This window comes from Sceloporus occidentalis, unplaced genomic scaffold (assembly GCF_023333645.1).
Source record: "Sceloporus occidentalis isolate IW3139 unplaced genomic scaffold, rSceOcc1.0.p SCAF_61, whole genome shotgun sequence".
In the NCBI taxonomy this organism is placed as follows: domain Eukaryota; kingdom Metazoa; phylum Chordata; class Lepidosauria; order Squamata; family Phrynosomatidae; genus Sceloporus; species Sceloporus occidentalis.
Window position 1 is genome coordinate 2245897 of NW_028317041.1, and position 19624 is coordinate 2265520.

The following is a 19624-nucleotide window of genomic DNA, read 5'->3' on the forward strand; positions in this document are numbered from 1 at the left end:
CCGGCTCATGTTTAATAGACATCGCTTCGATATGATGTCACATATGTCTTAAAGACACTGTGCACCTTTTTAATGTATTAAAAATTTGGGCAACCCCAAAGGTAAATACATCATTGCCCATTAGTACTCCCATTCTAGTAAGTCGAAGCAACAGCCAACTACATGTCCGCTATGGGATCACTGATGTTTTCCTAGCATACATGTGATTGGCTGCTGCTACCTTGCTTGTTTTAATTGGCGCTCAGCTCCCAGTGACTTTAAAGGGAGTGCTACAGTGCATGTGCAGAAAGAATGCTTCTATTTTAAACTGCCTGGTTCCAGAGGAGGTGTAAATTAAAAATGGACTTTGACATGCTTTGAAAAATCAAAATACAATGTTGTAGAATAGATTTTTTTTTTTACATTTACTGCCATGCAATGCTTTACACTTTTTAAAAATTAATTACAGTCCAAAAATGTTTTCAAAAATTTAAATTAGTGCTTAGATAATGACACATAGCTAGCTGTTGGGATGGCTATGAAGCACTTGTCTCTGGTTTTCCAGAGTTAATTGGGAGGAATTGATTTCGGCCTGGGGGATTTTGGTGTTCCAAAATGTTATGTACTTTTCAGACTTAAAGAGAATAAATTCACAACACGGAACACATGGTACTCTTAAGCCAACAAAAATATTATCTTGGCTTTGTTTGGCTCTTTTACCCAATTCTGTTATGTTGGGATATTTTTTTGAGAACATATTGAATCAAATAGCAACACAAATATTCATGTAACTAGTGTATGAGAGATAATTATGTCTTAAAGTAAATGTCTTATTTTTAAAGGTTACAAATGGTTAGGGATACATTTTAGATGGAGACATGAGATTGCTGCACATTAGTTTTTAATCCCTACATGTTTGCTGTCCAAGTAAAGAGTCTGCCCAGGGAACCTATGCTGGCATATGTACCTAGTTTGAGTACAACCAGATACTCACTTGTTGAATGAAGATAGGCAAACATTTCAGCATGGGGATACATGAGGGAACAAACGGGACATGAGGGAGCAAACATGAGGGAAGAACTAAAAGAGGACAGATAAAAGCGAACAGGAAGAATCAGCTGATCTATGATAAGAATCAGCTGACTGATATGCTGCAAATAGAACTAATATGTGAGCATCAGGAATAATGACTTCATAGATGTCAGTATAGAACTCCCTTAAAATCATCTTCATGAAAAAAATCAAGAGACAAGGACACATTTTTTTAAATACATCTATTTTATGTTTAAATATAAAAATTGGACTAATGAGTTTTTGTGAATTACAATGATGAGTTGCGTGTATTGTCACCTACATGGGCTGCGTGTGCAATCTACATATGTGTACAACCACTATTACACAAAGTTACTAAGGGATAGCAGCTTTTAAGAGTATTATTAAGTTGCCTTTACATTTACAATTTAGTTTAGGTTTTTTTTGAATAAATAAACGTGATGATGCAGTTTATCCTAAACTAGGTTTATACACTGATAAGCCAGTCAGTGGGTGGGATATATTAGGGAGCAAGTGAACATTTCGTCCTCAAAGTTGATGTGTTAGAAGCAGGAAAAATGGGCAAGCGTAACAATGGAGCAATGGAAGAAGGTGACCTCTTTTACTTCAAGTGGATGGCCAAGTCGCTTACCTGGAGAACACATGGAACCAGGATGCATCCGTGGAGGCCCCAAACCTTGCCATTTACAGGACTTTAAAGATCTGCTGCTAGCATCCTGATGCCAGATACCACAGCACACCTCCAGAGGCCATGCTTCGATGGGTCAGAGCTGTTTTGGTGGCAAAAGGGGGAAATACACAGTATAAGGCAGGTGGCCATAATAGGAATGATGTTTTGAATGATATATTAAGTTCTACAACATATTCACCAGATTATGTGGTAGTACAATAATTATCAAGTCATAGAGAGTCCTTGGAAACTATAATACATCAATAAAATGTGAACCATTTTTTTACTAATTTAAATGAAGCACAAGCTTCATGTGATTTTGTTGTTTTGTAACACCCAAAATTAAGGGCTGGTTTCAGGTATGAAACTTGTTATATCTAGTGATGGTGATCAAATCAACCTTCTTTGCAAGTAATGCTTTTTGGCTTCAGTACAATGTAAATACCTTCTGATCTTGTGTGACTGTAGAATATGACAATGATCAAACATACACATTGTGATTTACAAATGAACCAAGTGAGCATGAGAAAATTGTCAGTTACTACAATCTACTTTCATTTCAAAACATCTCATAGTTTAGTAATTTCATCAGAATGTCAAACAAAATATACACAAGTGGTTATAAGAACTGAGAATTAACAGAAAGTGCTATCAATGCCACTCCCAACACTTTTCCTTTCCTTTCTCCTCTGAAAACATTCTACACATTCTTTCTAATTTTTGTAACAAACTTTCGTCTTCCCTTGGTCAATTCATCCTGCATGTATCATTATTTTTCCATCAATTTGTATTCCTTGCTACTGATCTTACTTGTATTTCACATTGTGTTCATTCCCTTGTGGAAGACTAACCAGAGGAAACTTAGCCTTCCCTGTTAAAGCATCTGTGAGCCATTATTGTCATTTTATGGTAACACTAACTAAGTGAAACCCCCCATATTGGAAATTAGGTGGACAGGTGAAAGAACAGTGGCATAGTTTAGCCAGTGGATCACCAATTAAGGCTCCAACCGAAGACCTCACAGTATGCTGAATGTACGGTATTTATCGGCATATAACACGCACCTCCATTTTGCCTCCTCTGTGGTCCGGCACTCAGTGTGTCAGAGCAAAATGCTGGCGCTTTGCTCTGACTCATTACTACATGCCGGAACGGTCGCGGTACTTCAGAGACATCACCCGCGCAGTCTGGTGTGTAGTAATGAGTCAGAGCAAAGCGCCAGTGCTTTGCTCTGAGACACTGAGTGCTGGACCACAGAGGAAGCAAAATGGAGGTGAGTGTTCTACGCAGATAAATACCGCACCGGACTGCGCATATCGGCGTATAACACGCAGTTATGCTTGCAGCCCCGAAGTTTAGGGAAATAAGTACGTGTTATACGCCAATAAATACGGTATATGGTTCTTGGAGCAAAAAGCCTTTGCCATTCCCCATCAATGATGAGAACCCAAGTCTTGGCAGCAGTAGGAGAGAGGAATAACTATATTAGATGCAGAAACTGCAGGTACAGCTGCACTATAGCCCTAACAAATTTGTCTTGTCTGTGCTCTCTCCCTCTCTCTCTCTCTCTCTGATACACAGATGCTATGCTTTTAATGGTAACAGGAATCTGTGGCATGACACAGGGGTCAGCACCTGCCTTAGCAAACTTGGCAAAACAGAATGCACCCAGGTCCTTGATGTTGTATTTAAATGGAGATAAAGTAGGGTTTTACCTGGACAGCTAAGGAACCTTTTTGTGTCCTGGCTGTTGGTCCATATTCTGCTGGAGGTTGGGGGTTACTGGGCACACTTTGGATTGCCATACGTAGCAGAGCACATGGACATCCTTGGAGCACAAGTAGAAGCATAGACGATATTCAGTATTGATGCTAGAGATTTGTAGAGATGACTCATGGTCCTGTCAGTGTGGAGACTTTGGAAGGAAGGGGTGACTGACATAGTAAAACTAAAACTGTGTACAGTGTGTATTTTTCTGGTTCGGCTGCTGGGGTCCAAATGTCATCATTCTTGGTTAGCTAAAAGACTCTCCTTATTCTCTTCTTTCTCTTGCCTTCCATTCTTTTTTTCCATCTCATCTCTATCATTCCTCCGTTCCTTGCTTTCTTTGTTTTCTTACTCTTTGTTCTCTTCTCTGATTTCTAGATTGTAAGCTCATTTGAGGAAGGCCCTACTTATCTCTTGTTTTTATAAAACAAATTGTTATGTTATGCACTAATTGTTATGTCCTATTTACCCATTGCATATTACTGTGAAATATGATGTCGCTATATAAAACCATAAATAGTAATTTCTTTCTTTTCTTCTGTCTCCTCTCATGCCTATCACTTCTCCCCCACTTTTACCCCTTTGGCTCTCTTTTTCTTTATTCTCTCATCTTCTCTCTTTCTCTCCTGTCCTTTATTCTTTTATTTCTAATTTCTCTCTTCTATCCAACCTTCCCTCTTCTGCTATCTTTCCTCTTCACTTTCATCTCTCTCTCTCTCTCTCTCTCTCATTCTTTCCCCATTCTCCCTCTTATTTTTTCTCCTATCATCTTTCTCTTTTGTTTTCTATTTTCTCTGTCTTCTCATTTCTCTCGAATTAAGCCAAACATTCCTGTTGTCTCTTGTAAAACCATACACCTGACCAAGTGCAGCCATTCAATCAGTGTCCAGGAAACAGCTTGGCAAAGTAGAAGTCATTCTAAGAAAAACATTTTCACTCCACACAAAGGGTAGATGAGCTTGCCACAACATGGCATAAACCAGAGAGGAGGCAGATCTCAACCAAGTTTGCAGGGAAGGATGTTAGCTTCATTTGCAAATTCTCTCTGGCTGAACTCATATTACTTTCTTTTCAGCCAACTGAACTCTAACACGGAGGACAAAAGTGACCTTTTAAGGCACACTCCTCCAATTAAAGAGACTTTCCTTACAGGTCCATACAGGAACTGGGTGTTCAACTAATGCTGTCAGATTTTCTTCCTGTCTGGTTTTTAACTTTTTAAACAAGCAGTAGTGTATACCATATTCTGCTTACAAACTAAGGATAAACTTCTGTTTAGGATATTCATGCAGTACTAAAAGAAAATAAGGGTTGTTTGGTGGCTAATTGTATCACCACATTTACTTTTTCCATTAAAACATATATCTTCTTAGACATGATGTAATTGGACCCTTAAGAAATGCATAAAACACACAAATAGGAAGACATTTTGAGTAAACTTTAAAAAACAAATCAGACAAAGTCCTAGGTACCTCTGTCATATATATATATAGTACATTTGATATATTAATTATATATATGTTTTTCCCACAAATTAAATGTTATGTTGTAAATTAATATTATTTGCACTGTCCAGTTGCTTAAAATAATGTAAAGAGATGGTGGGAGCCATAAAACCAATTAATGTTTAGATAGAATCCCTTAAGTATTATGTGTTCTTCTGGCATATCCATTGCAACACTTTATTAGGCTGGTGTGCTGCCAAAAAATGATCCTTTCCCACAAAACAAACTGGAGATAATTTTGAAAGACTAAATTAAATAAAACCTACAACCCAGAGTCCTATGAACCACAATGCATTTTAACCTCTTCACAAGTGGGTGGGGGGGGGTGGTACCAGAGCTATTTTGCCATTTTTTGCTATGTAGCAGTTCAACCAATATTCATATTTCCTGTGAATAGTGTACCTATTTAATCTATGTATTGGTTTTTCAAGGAGAGATAGAGCTTCCTTATGTACCATACAGTATGTACCATAGTTACATAATTAGCCAAAAATGTAGTATGCATAATTTAGTAAAAACTAGAGAAAAATAAAGGGAGGCAGAGCACATTTTCAAATATTTTCTTCTCTTAATCCTCATAAAATTAGTTAAATTGACAGAAAATACCCTTAAAATGTAACAACTCAGGTGTCTTGATATAAAATGTCCATACTTTCTCAGCAGTTTATAAGGTGTACATTATGGTTTCAAAACGGTTGAATCTTTACATTTAGTATGCTAGGTATGCAACTCTAATTTTGAACAAAGAAACCATAATACCATAAATACCATAATACCATAAGAGTATTTATTTTTGTAAAGCAGACAACCCAAGGTTTGTCAGTGGGAGCTTCTTGACATATTTTTATGCAGCCATTTGGCCAAAGTTAGCCAGTATTTTGCACAGGTTATGTGTTATAGCAAAATGGCATGACATGACTTTAAACAGCCAAATGATGTTGCTGAAATGCTTAGATGTTGAGGCATTCAGCAACACTGAGATCAGCATCAGGGGCACCATGTGGCCCCTCCCCCAGACATCAACGTCCGCCATAGTGAGGAATTCAGCGACACTGAAAACCCACCCCAGGATGCACTGTGACCACTCTGGAAAATGCTAGCGTGACACATGTTTGTTAAAACATTATTTTTTTCCATAATTTATGTACCCACATAAATTATACATCATTTTGTTCAGGACAAGTAGGGCTTTCTTTTATAGAATAAAATATAAAGACATAAAAATATAAATAAAACCAAATAATTATTAGTGATAATAAGTAAAAATAAAACCCTATACTAAAATATTTATTTTTACATTTTTTGGCAATTTTGCCTATAATTTCTTATACATATTTTTTATATGCTCCAGGGGGTCAGATCCATACTTTACATATTACCCTATATTATACATTTATTAATACTACTGGCTTAAGGAGTTTGGAGGCAGTGATATATATATATATATATATATATATATATGTATTAATGTATGTATGTAATCGAGGACTAATTAAGACCTGTTTCTATTTCGAGTGATAAATTAATTATCTTTATAATGGGATGTATTTCTTAATTTTTTTGGCTGGCTTTTAGATCCAAACCAAATTTGTCAACCTGCATTCATTTTTCTTTAAAGCCCTTCATGCCTCCTTGTGGTTTCTTTTTACCAAGGTACTATATGTTGCTAGCAGGATTGTTTTTTTGCTCTTTAAATTTCATATCAGGCCTTTTTGGGCTTCTCAAAATCTGAGGAGCACATACTGCATGTCATCACATACTGCATGTCATCACATGCTGCATGTGCATTTCTATAGGACAAACTTTGTGTGCGGTAACCTCCAGGAGGCCTAGTAGAACTAGTGAGGTTTGTAGGTCAATGATTACTGCAAACTCAGTTTTGCTTCATTTTTCCATGAAACAAATACTTTTGTTGACTACTACTAAAGTCAAAGAAACTAGTGGCACCCGATTCATTGTAACTGTAGGAGGTCCTTATTATTTGGATAGTACATTTGCATTAAAGGCATCTGTTCTACCTCAGATGGCTTGCAGTGGCAAGAAATTATGTTATAGGATCATTCAGTGATAAGTATCAAGCCTTTTACTCTATTAGGACAACATATAAAAGAGTGAATGTTTCCAGAAACACTTCATAATGTTATTTAAGGGATTTACACGGTATACAAGATCACTGGATAATTTTCAGTGCCCTCAAATAACAAGTGATTAGGACAGATTATTACTTGCCTTAAGGGTATGATGAACTTTAAAAAAAAATGAGTCTAGACTATTTCATATTAAATAAAGAAGTGGATGAGAACCAATGTTAGGATAAAAAAAACACATTTAAAAAAAATGAAAATAGTTTAAAAAGTTATTTCCTGTGATTACATCATCATTTGTTTTGTTAACATGTACTTTAGATGTAGGCTTGGAGGCCAATTAGAAGAACCTGTTGAGCCCAGAATTTGGTTGTTGTCATGTGTTATACATATTTGCAGCCTATCATAAATCTAAATGAATTCTAGAAATTCAAGGAACCCAACTCACAAGCATTTGTAAAAGTGGTCTGTGCATTTTATTCCACCACAAAAGCAGGCAATTAAAAAGCTTGAGATGTTTTTATGGTGGAACATAAGTTAGTGAGAATGTATGCAAGTAGATGGGCTGGGATTCTTGGTTCCTATTTCTCAAGTAGTTTGGAAACTTTGGGATCAGAACCTAAAATTAGAAGAAAATATTTATCTACATCACAGTAGAGCTTCTTATATGGGTCAGCAAGGTCTTCTGCCAGAAGTAGCCACTTGTTACTCAGGTAGTTGAGCCCCTAAGCTTAGAGTGGCTGTCTGATCTTAGTTATAACAGCAGAGCTGCATGGCTGAAACAGACAGGTTTTAAGCGTAGTCAGGCAAGCCGCGGTCAGTAGGCAGATGGTCCAGAATGGGTCAAAGGTAGGCACAAACAGCACTTGACTTGATTAAAGGACAATGTGTTAAAAAAGAACTGTGATGAGCTCCTGTGTTAGCTGCACCATGAACAATAGGATTGCACCAATCTCTAAGTAACTAAGAAAAAAAAACAGAAAATAGTGTCCAGTACTAAATAAAAATGCATGAACTGCAAGGACTATTAAAGTCTCCTATATTGACAATAATATTTAAACTGTCTTATGCAGGGAATGAATAAAGTGTCCTGTATTAGAATGGATAACGTGATAAATGCAGTTAATTGCACCGTGCTATAAATAGGAAATGTGTAATCAGGGAAGTAGGTGAAACAGATTGTGCCAAAAAAACCCTGACAAATGCTCAGCAGGTAGATTTTAACACTGTTTACAGTGCTGTGGAATGTTATTTATTTGGGCTAATTACTATAATCCCTGCACATATGGAAATAAACATTACAACTATAATAACTGAAAGTGACGCAAAAACAATACGTTTTTTAAACAGGAGTAGGTTTAAAATAAACCATTCATTTAGGTCACAGAGGGGAGAGCTGCCACCTACTGGCTGGAGGAAGGTAAAGCTGAGTGGCTCCCCCTCCCTGTAACAAACATACAGACTAGCACTAACACACACTCTAACACAGTCAGGATTTCCACCTCTCCTATAGGCTGCTTACCTGTGTCAGGGCTTGGCCTATCTGCATGGTTTTCCTCATGGTTTTCTGTTTGTTAGACACACTAGAATAAATGTAATAGTTATTGGTAGTTTCAAGTCATCATCTATTGATCTTTGTTTTATTAGTCCCAAATACAGTGTTCCTATTTTAAGTATATTGTTTGTTTTACACATAATAATTCTCAGTTGTTATGAATACATTGACAACATAATTTGGCTGTTTGTGGATAAAGGATATAAAAAAACAAGAGTCAAAACATTAAATTGAGTGAACCCAGTATTTGTCAGGCCAAGAAGCACTGTGTAAGCCAAACAATCCAAGTAAATGTACCAGAGTTCCTCTTCCTTGAGCCCTAACCCCCAATTTCTGAAACTATGCTATATTTAATATGTACAAAAACCAGCTGTGCTCCAAGTGTAAGATTTGTTATGAAACACTTTAGACTTCCCCTCTATGACTCCCGTCTCTATTTCAGCTGGTTACAAATCATGTGGGCAAAGTATAACCAATACTTTTTTGTATGAAAATGGTTTATTCTTGTAAGCTGAAGTAATACAAAAAGCATGTTTGACATTGGGCAATGTACTTATTTTTTATGCAATGGCTTAAAGACATCTGTTGCAGGGGCTACAGAGAGAAAAGGTGCAGATTTACAGCTGGCCAAGCTGCACTATAATACCCTACATCTAAATTGCCTTATGGTCTTGTATGTGAACTTACTGTCAGTCTGCAAGGTTATGATGTCATATTATAACATGTGGCCTTTTAGTTCCCCCCAAAAAATGACAAACCCATGTCAGGAGATGTTGCTGAACACATATTGGGGTGTCGTGTGACAGCGGCATATACCAGGAGCTGTAAATTCATACATAACAGGTGTGTGGGGGAAAAATACACACAAAAGAATACTACTGCAGACTTTGAAAAAATTCTGGTGGTAAAATGTGTGCATGCAAAGAGTTAAAATACCAGCATTTGAAATACCCTGGGGTGTCTAGTTTTAAAAAATATATGGGTTTATTGGGCACACTGAAATGGCCCGGCTCAAAAATGTGCCAAATAGGGCATGGGCAGTGGATCCCCAAATGCCAAAGTTCAACATTGAAAAATGCACATGCCCCAAATGTGGCCCTTTTGCCCCCACACAGCCAGGCAAAATCATTCATGTGAGGTATCGCTGTACTCAGGAGATGTTGCTCAACACATATTGGGGTGTTTTATGATAGTGACATATACCAGAACCTTTTAATTCATACTTGAAGTAAAATGTGTGTGAAAAAACAAATGCAAAAAAAATTACTACCATAAAGTTTGACAAAGACTGGTGGTAGATATGGTGCATGGAAAAAGTGAAAATACTAGCATTTCAAATACCCTGGGCTGTCTAGTTTTAAAAAATATATGACTTGATGGGGTAAATTGTATAGGCCGGCTTCAAAGATACCCGAAATGGCACATGGGGGAAGAATTACCAGATTTGGAAAAAATGGCTTTGAAATAGCAAAACGCTACCTGTACTTATTGCCCCATAATGTGTAGAAAAAAGCAAAAAAAACATAAAAACATTGGGTATTTCTAAACTCAGGACAAATAGTAGAATCTATTTAGCAGGTTTTTTCATTAGCAGGATTTTTCAACTAAAAGTTAGAAACAGTCATTTTTTTCTAAATTTTTTACCATATTTTATACTTTTTTTAATAGTAAATAATATGATACAATCAAAACAATGCCATCTAAAGAAAACCCTTCTTGTCCTGAAAAAAACCAATATATAATGTGTGTGCATTCAGTGAACGGGAAAGAAGAAAATTACAGCTAAACACGAGCAGCGCAGAAATGTCACGAAGGGTACAAAAAGTAAAATCAGCCTTTGTCATGAAGGGGTTAATGTGCACATCATCAATGTGTATCAAAAGTGTATCACACATACTGTGTTTTAGATGTGTAGATTTAGGAGAAAGTATAACGAGCAATTACAAAAAGTATGTTACTTTTTTTTTTTTTCTTTTTTCTAAAATCGCACTGGTAATGATAATGATTACTTTTTCACCTTTTAAAACATCAGAACTAATAATGTCAGTGTCTTCCTAAGTTATCATCAAGGGATTCAGTAATGAAGGCAATGGAATCATGCCAGAACATCACCATGACAAATTATCACATCTGGCTTTGGGCCATACGGTTCAAGCTGGCCTGAGAACAACCCTGAGATAAAATATTTTTTATCAGATATTATTTCACTGTGTCCCTCCAAGCCTATTTTAAGGGAATAAGCCCACCAGGGTCTTTTGCAGCCTTGGACTCAGGAGAGTTTAGTACAAGGTTTCCCAGCTTGTAGTAAGTGACAGGCAATTCATATCTGGCAAGTTTATCTCTTGTAGCCACTGCTCTTTGAAATAATAATTAAACATAGCACTTAGGAGGCTGAAGTGCTCTTAATTACATTACATTTCAGTTAAAATGAAGCATTTCAGAAATTCATTGACAAATAATATACATTGCATGATAAACCAGAAGTGGGTATGTTACAAGGTACAAGAAAAAGTAGTGTGAGTCCCAGACATATAGCTAACAGATCTGTCAGAATGATCAGTCTAACCTCTGGGCAGGAGTTCTAAAAATCTGCTTATAAGTCCTGCTTATCAATGCATACATTTGTACATTTTTAAATATGCAATGTAGATATAACATTTCCTTCTCTTTATTCTGAGCTACGAAGATGATTGGAGATCGAGAAGGATGTAGAAAATCATGCAACGTTCTTGTATATACATATTTTGTGTTTGTAGATAAATGTCTATTGTTCTGGCAATGAAGCACAATGGTGTCACTTTGTGATAACTGGAAAAGTATGTCTTGCTTAGTATGGCATGCTATCACATTTGATGTACACAGAGTCCTTATCCTAACTATTTTATGCAACAATAAGAGTTATGTTTAATAAGTGATTGTGGTGCAAAATGTAAAAAGTGGTGTCACCATAACCAGTAGCCTTATGAAATTGACATATACTAATTATGAATAACTGATCACCATTATTAACTATTCCATAAAATATATGGTAATATAACTACATTGTACACTGAAAACCCCATTTCATACATAATCGCCGCTATGATCACTATTAAATTGAAAACATATTTGTTCATAACAAAATAAAATGTAATATGATACATTTGCCAATTGTTTAATACATACAGTTATGCCTTAAAGACAATGAGAAATAGAGAGTCTGGATTAATTAGATACGTTCTTGAGACAGGAACTGTTTAGATGCAACCATAAATGTGACTGATGGGATATTATGAAACACTGGAACAATACACAATTACCATTTGTTACTGATTAAAGTTATGAAAACACACAAAGCTTTGTCAAATTCTTCTTACCAAATTTGGAAGCAGATAAAAGGCTGTATTGAGAATTGTAACCTTTAGTAAATTTGATTTAACACACTGCCTGTCCTCTGTCCTAAAATTACAAACAGATAAAGTAATTAAACATAAACTCTTTACTTTGATCAAATTAAGGAAGGGGTCACAAGTTTTGTTTTTGCTGCTGTGACATCTGGTACGGGACACACTTGGACAAGCGCATACATGTATTTGGAGAAGACAGAATTTGACAGCCGATAAGGATCATTGAGTCCATCTATATCCCTGTTATATTAAGGCCTGTATTCACTGTATTAGCCTTTACCACTTCTGCTAGAAGGCCGTTCCTCTTATTCACGACCCGCTCTACAATGTCAACCCATTACAAGTGGATAATAGTGGAGACAGCATTGAACTGCAGGCTCCTCTGCTTGCCCCTGGGCTGAATGGATGTGGCCCTCCTCTGCACTCAAAGCCATAAACTCATTGGGATCATGCTATTTATAATTTCATTGAGCAGGTAAATACAGAAAGAAAAATAAAACACTCATTGATTGCTTTATATAAGTAAATTGAAAGTAGTGCCTATCATGTAATGTTAATTACATAGGTACTGTTTTATGCACTGTTACTTAGTTACATTTATTTCCTTCTATGATCTCCAAGACTATTATTTAAAACTAATTTTGCTTTTTGTTGATCTGTTGTGAATGAAAGAATTTTGAAAAGCTATAATGCTATAACGATGTTATGCTAATTTTCTGTAATGCTTAATTCTATGGGATAGAATTTGGCAATTTGTCTCTTCCTTTGGGCTGCCTGTTCTGTTAACGCCCAACAGGTGTGTTGGTGAGTATTTTATTAGGAGATTTTTCTTAATTAATTTTAAAAGTATGTGAATTCTGCACGTACTACTATCCTTTAGCAATGTATACAATTCACTTTGAGGGCCAATGTTTTATTTTGGTATATGCTGATATTTTAATACTTGGATTTAATTTTACTTTAGTACATATGTAGGTAAGGAGACATGCGTTAAATAGTTTGACTATTTTGCATCCTTGCCCATATAACTTTATTTTTAGGTTGCCCTAAATTATCTAAATGTTCATAGGGCAGAAATAACAAATGCTAATGAAAGATCAAAATAGGCAGAACACAGAATGAGTACATATTACATAAATTGTCATTCATTTCTTTTGCACAAACTTCTGAGTGGTATACAATGCATATCTGTACTTCTGGGGATGTTGGTTCCAGACTGTCTTTTATCCAGACATTTTTGTAACTTAGACTTTTGGAAGAAATATAATGGATGTACTACTAGTACTACTTATAATGTAATAATGTAAGTATGACCCTTCCATGGCTGCCATTTTTGGATGCTGAATGCTCTGATATGATGTCATATCCTGGCATTTTGTCTCTGCTGGTTACTGCATGGTATGGAGACTTGTGCCAGCATGCCTCAAAATCATCACTCACTACAGAGTTCCAAACTGCTTGTGGAAGCAACATCACCACACTCACTATGCGTAGGGAGCTTCATGAAATGGGTCTCCATGTTTGAGCAGCTGTACGTGAGCTGAAGATTACTATCGCACCTAAACCGCAAATGCTCCGGGTCATGGGAGCGGGGTCTTGACATGCCCCACTCCCTGACCATTTCCCCTTTAAATGGGGGTATTTCTCGCGATGTCAGCAGGAACGCCCCCAAGGTCAGCGGGACCGTCAGTTGGCAGTCCTGGCTGCATCCCGCAAGGGTAGGCTCTGCGTAGCTGGAGCCCAGAAGTTCCCAGGTATTACTATGTGCAATGTCAAGCATCAGTAAGGATGGTGTAAAGCACAGTGGACTCTGGAGCAGTGGAAATGTGTTCTCTGGAGTAATGAATCACACCTCACTTTCTGGAAGTCTGATGGACGAATCTGGGCTTGGTGAATGCCAGGAGAACTCTACCTACTGGAATGCATTGTGTCTACTGTAAAGTTTGGTGGAGGAGGGATAATGGTCTGGGGTTATTTTTCAGGTTTAGGCTAAGCCTCTTAGTTCCTGTGAAGGGTAATGTTAATTCTACAGCATTCCGAGGCATTTTAGACAATTGTATTCTTCCAACTTAACCCCATTGAGCATCTTTGGAATGAATTGGAATGCAAATTACGAGCCAGGCCTTCTTATCCAGCATCATTTATCAAATGCTCTTTTGGCCAAATGGGCACAAATTCCCACTGCACACTTCAAAATGTTGTGAAAGATCTTCCCAGAAAAGTTAAGGGTATTAAAACTGCAAAGTAACTCCATATTAAAGTACCATTTATATACAAAAACAATGTTTTTGGGCCTCAGGTCTCAGAGTTTCTGTAAAATCTAAAAAATAAATAAAAAGAGCAAAATGCATTATATATCCTTACAAAGGTACCTCACCAGCCAACTCTTGGATGAATACAGATTAATTTTCAAGTGACTCACAAATCATTCAGCGAATGTCTTTATTGTTTACTAAATTTGTTCTCACTTTATGTGGCCAGTGCTGACAGACATGGAGTGTGGATGAGTTTTAACATGGTATGTCTTTTGCTGAATACACCCCCTGCAATTTCCAGTTATTGGTTATGTGCATACCGGGGAACAGGGGGAGTTGCTTTCGGTGGAGGTGGTAGAGTGGCTTTGGGTGGAGGCCATGCACTCGCTAGGGGCTGTAATGGGGCTGAAGTCATGAATCTCAACACCATAGCACTGAATCTGGAGTCTCTGGGGCTAAAACAGGGGTCTCCAAACAATGGTCCATGGGCCACATCCGGACCACAACAAGTTTTCATCCGGCCCGCAGCAACGTGAGCTGCCTTCGGTAGCCCACCTTGCCCCATCCGGTATTGAGGCCAACCATCAGAAAATATGTGTGGCCTCAACCGTAGCTATAGAAGAGATCTGTGCTGATTGAAGATGAAGATGCGAAAGTGGTTGGCAGAGATGGTAGGGGAACATTTAGAGTGTGTGTTAGAGAGAGTGAGCGAGAATATGAGTGTGAGAGATACACATATGCCCGCCAAAGATTTAGCTCCTTTACTCCACTAATATCAAATCTGCTATAGGCTCTAGCCCCAGATCTTTTGTAGACCTAGCAATTCCCCTGGGCTAGACACACATAGTGGTGTTCCCATTTCCCACCCACTTTCCTCTGTCTAGTTCCTCCAACTAACGGTACATACACAAGGCTACTTCCCCAGAAGAGAGAGGTCTGGGTAACCTACCCTAAGAAGTTCCCAGTCCTCTCCATTAAGCATTCACCAATAGGAGCTGTATAGAAGCTTTATAAGAATTAAAAGTTATAGTTGGTCCTTAACCCCCTAAACAGCCCAGCCTGCTCACCAGTCAGCCCTTTAAATGGTGTAAGTGTACACAATACTTTAATCACTGCAATTTTATACATTTCTTTCACATTTTATCTCCACTGACCAAATGCTTCATCATATATTGACCTTTAAGTCATTAATTAATCCAAAACTGTCTGCATAAATGTTTAGCTACTGGGAATTTTTTTCTGAGCATCATAACATGATAAATTTCAATACATTTGTCAATTAGAGAAAAAATTCTTTAATAATTCCCTTGCCAAACAAAATAGATTCTGTGACTCTAAAGTAATCTCTGGCCTTGGGTGTATGATTCACCCATCTGTAAATTAGAAGCAGGACATTAGTCTGGGAAATACAGCACAGATGTACTATTCCCACAACAGCTTCAGTTCCCACTATGTATAAACAATTTTTTATACTACATATAAAATATGTATTATCTGCATTTTTAACATTAAGATTTCTATAAGAGAATTTAGGTATCTCTTTAATTAAATTGCCTAGAGATGTACTGTGTGAGTAAAATCTTTGTGATTGAGTTAACTATACCTAATTAAAGGTCTTGTTCCACCTAACAATTTAACACTTTTGTCACTCAATGTAGCATTAGAAATATCCTTACAAGTACAAGATTTGGAGTGCATCTGTGGAAATTTGTCAGGCTCTGATGCTGGTCGACAAAAGGCACAAACTGGTGTCACAAAGTAAAAACAATACAATTGTCTAAAATGTATTTACATTCTGAAGAATTAACATTTCCCACTGGAACTAAGGGGCCCAGACTTAATTTTTCATCAATTATATTAAGCTGTAAAAATAAATCTATGTAAAGGATAACTCTGTCCATAAACTAATTTAAGTTGTAACAGGTCAAAGTTACTTATTTTTGTTAAACTGCAGGCATTTTAAAAAAAAAATAAAGATTGATTGCCCGGAGTTGCATTTAAAAGTGTTTCACTTCCTGATGTCTGATTGGATAACTGGGCACAGTTTCAAATAATCAGTAGGTTTTTTTCGCACAGCTGGTTGGACTTGCGCCAGCGTTTTTGGAACATTTAGTATTGGCATACACAGAAGAAGAAACAGCTATAGGCCACTGTTTTTTTCTACGCATGGTAATTAACAAAAATTAAGCTCTGCTTAAGATATGTGAATGAGAAGTGTAGTGGAACTGCAAAGATTACATTTTAATATATATTTTGTCATCAAAATGAGTTACTTTGTGTGTAATTTAATCCATTGTTACGTGTTGGAAATGGAGGTCCCATGCCTAAGAGCCACTGACCGTGTCCCCTCTCTGGTTGGATAGGGTTGAAAGTTTAAATGAGTGGATATTGTTCTCTGCAACTGAGATGAAAGATTGTTTAGGATAATTTGACACGATTGCTTGAACATCTCTAGGCATCAATCTTGCTGCATTCCTATTTCTATTGCATTGTTATTTCTATGTTTGGTCCCTGTGGAAGCTTGGTCTCTATAGTATTCCAGTTAGTATGTGAGTCACAGCTTTATGATGAATACTGCACTACCATCTGTATGAACTCTCTGTAGACTGAAATATGAAGGCGTGTTGACAACTGTTTTGGACATGGTCAGTCCAGAAAACTAGAGTTTTGGGGCTATACATACATATATGCATATTTGGCAATATCAGTTAAATCCCCCTCCAACTCCCAAATCTGGGATTTGTCTTTGATTAGTGACTCATTCCAAATTCAAGAACACGCTGAATATTATTGTTTCCAGTTTTGTACTGTTTGATAGGAGTATGTGGAGATTAGTGTTCTGGCTAAGTCGAGTTAATTATTTTGAACAATTGGAAGTTTTTCAGCTTAAATAACTGTTCTCTGATTAGACTGGCTAATGTTGAACAAGCAGATATTCAGTTGTACAGCGTGTACCACTAAAGTGGGATGTGTACTTCAATAGAACACCTGAAGTAGGAACTTAGTCAATATCATTATGGAGCTGGTATCTCCAGAAATGTACACAATCCTCTAGGTGAGGTCTCACCAGAGATCTGTAAAGAGCCCTACATGTAACATTGATGTATGAATGAAAAAAAGTATGAACAAAAAGGCAAAGACAAATGTTGTCTTGAAAATGATTATAGTTTGTTTTTTGATCTAATATCCAGATAAAGTCATATTACATCCGTGTATAATGCTTATAATAAATGGGGATCCTAAATCACAAAGAATGCATATTTTTTTTGTCTTGCTGTCCTGAGTTTATTTCATTCTAATAATAAGTATTATATGGGGAACAGTGGAACACACGTTACTAAATAGACTGAACATGACTATTTAATGCAAAACAGATTCCAAGGTTTTATTTTTCTAAACAACCACATCAGTGTAGCAAATTAAATAAAAAACCCAACATACCAAAGGACATAGTCCTGTTTTTTTATTGGAGAAAAATATGCCATAAAATACCACAAGTTCATGGAAATATACACAATAATTTTTCAAATTGGACATGTAGAAAATGCACTCTTTGTTTTTGTATATGTTAAATCATTGGAAACGAAAAGAACATTCTTCATGAGCAGGGCCATTGTTAATACTTACGGGGTCTTCAACAAATTTCTCTATCTCAGATTTCAAGACCGTGTGATCAAAAACAGGCTTCAAGCTTTGTTTTAATGCATAGAGTCTATTACTGCAAAGCTTTCTAAGTGAAGTAACACTATTCCTTCCTTCCTTTCTTCTGTACTTTGTTCTATAACTGGCAGTGAACCAAAATGGCAGCTGCTAGGTGTTTTCATTATTTATTACTTGGGTACATGGCGCTCAAACACAACTGATGTACAACTAACCAGTGAGCCCCCCAATCAAGCAATGGAGGACAGACATCCATTTTGTTGTGTTGATGCTCATACAGAAACATAGAACTTTACGGAAGACGTGATCCATTTGGACCATCTAGTCTGGCCATTTCTCCTTATGTAAAGACTCAAACCTTAACCGGTCCTTGGTCTTGTCATAGATTCAGAATAGAATCTTTATAAATTTATATTTGGCATTATAACAGCATGTCCAAGAAAAAGTAATACAAGTACATATAATTGATAGAAAGTACAAATATAGTGCCCTACTTTAGTATTCTGTAATATCCCATTGACTCAAGGGCTTATGGTGTGTTATTTACATACCGTATGTGGTGGATGGATGGTAATACAGGGGAAATGGCTCAGACAGTTCTAATAAATAGATTGGGTTTCTACATATACATGCCCCAAAGTAGTATTATGGAACATACTCTAGTGATTATATGGAAAGTATGTTAAATAATAAAACTAATAAAAATGGATATATACATAATTATATACATTTAAAATGGCAAAAGAGTATATTACAAAATTATATTTATGTATATACTTTACACATAATTAAACAGTCTCTTTTTTAAGTTTGCAACAGATCACGAGGCACTCTTGATCAAACTTAATTTGATTATGTACAGAGCAATGTTGCACATTTACGTTGATAATACTTTGTTAATACCAGTAATATTTATTCTTATTCCTTTGCTTATGAAAGAAAAAGCTAGCAGAGTTATTATATAACTGGCTCCTTTAAAGAGGTATGTAGTTAATCTCACTAATTTTAATAGTAAACCCCCCCAGCCTACTGCATGTTTCTATGTACCAACCTCTGTAAACATGTATAATTCAATACTGAGAATGTGTTTATGCATTGGAGACAACCTTACAGGCAAAGTTACCGAATACCATATGGTTAGAATTTTTCCACTTTGAAGTGGATTTGTTGTTTACTGCACTGAAAGCAGAGATCTTTCTACTTATGTGCCTCTAAGATAAATAAGAAAAACACACATTTTGTGAATTTCACATATCAGTGAATGCATTATTTCTGATACTTGGTTTAAAATGTCCAATTTGATTTTATATGTGGCATTGCGAATGATTTGTCTCTAAGTGACATCCTCTTGTGCATTAATACTTTATTGGGCCTTGTAAGCATGCGTTTATCCATTTAAAGTAATGCGTACAATAACGAAGTGCTATGAAATGCACATTGTATGTCTAACATTTTATCTGCACTGGAAAATGTTAGCACAACACATGCAATAATACAATATCACGTTCCGTTATGATTCCAAAAATATAATTTTAAAAGATAAAGTGTTAAATAAAAACATTTCTATACAAAGTAACCATCGTTTTATATTATAATTACAAATACTGATGTATTTTTTAAGCCCTACACAACTGGCTTATTAGCAGGGCCTGCGGGATGCTTTCAAAGACATTCTGACAATCTGGCGCGAGTGAGCCCTGGATGTGTTAT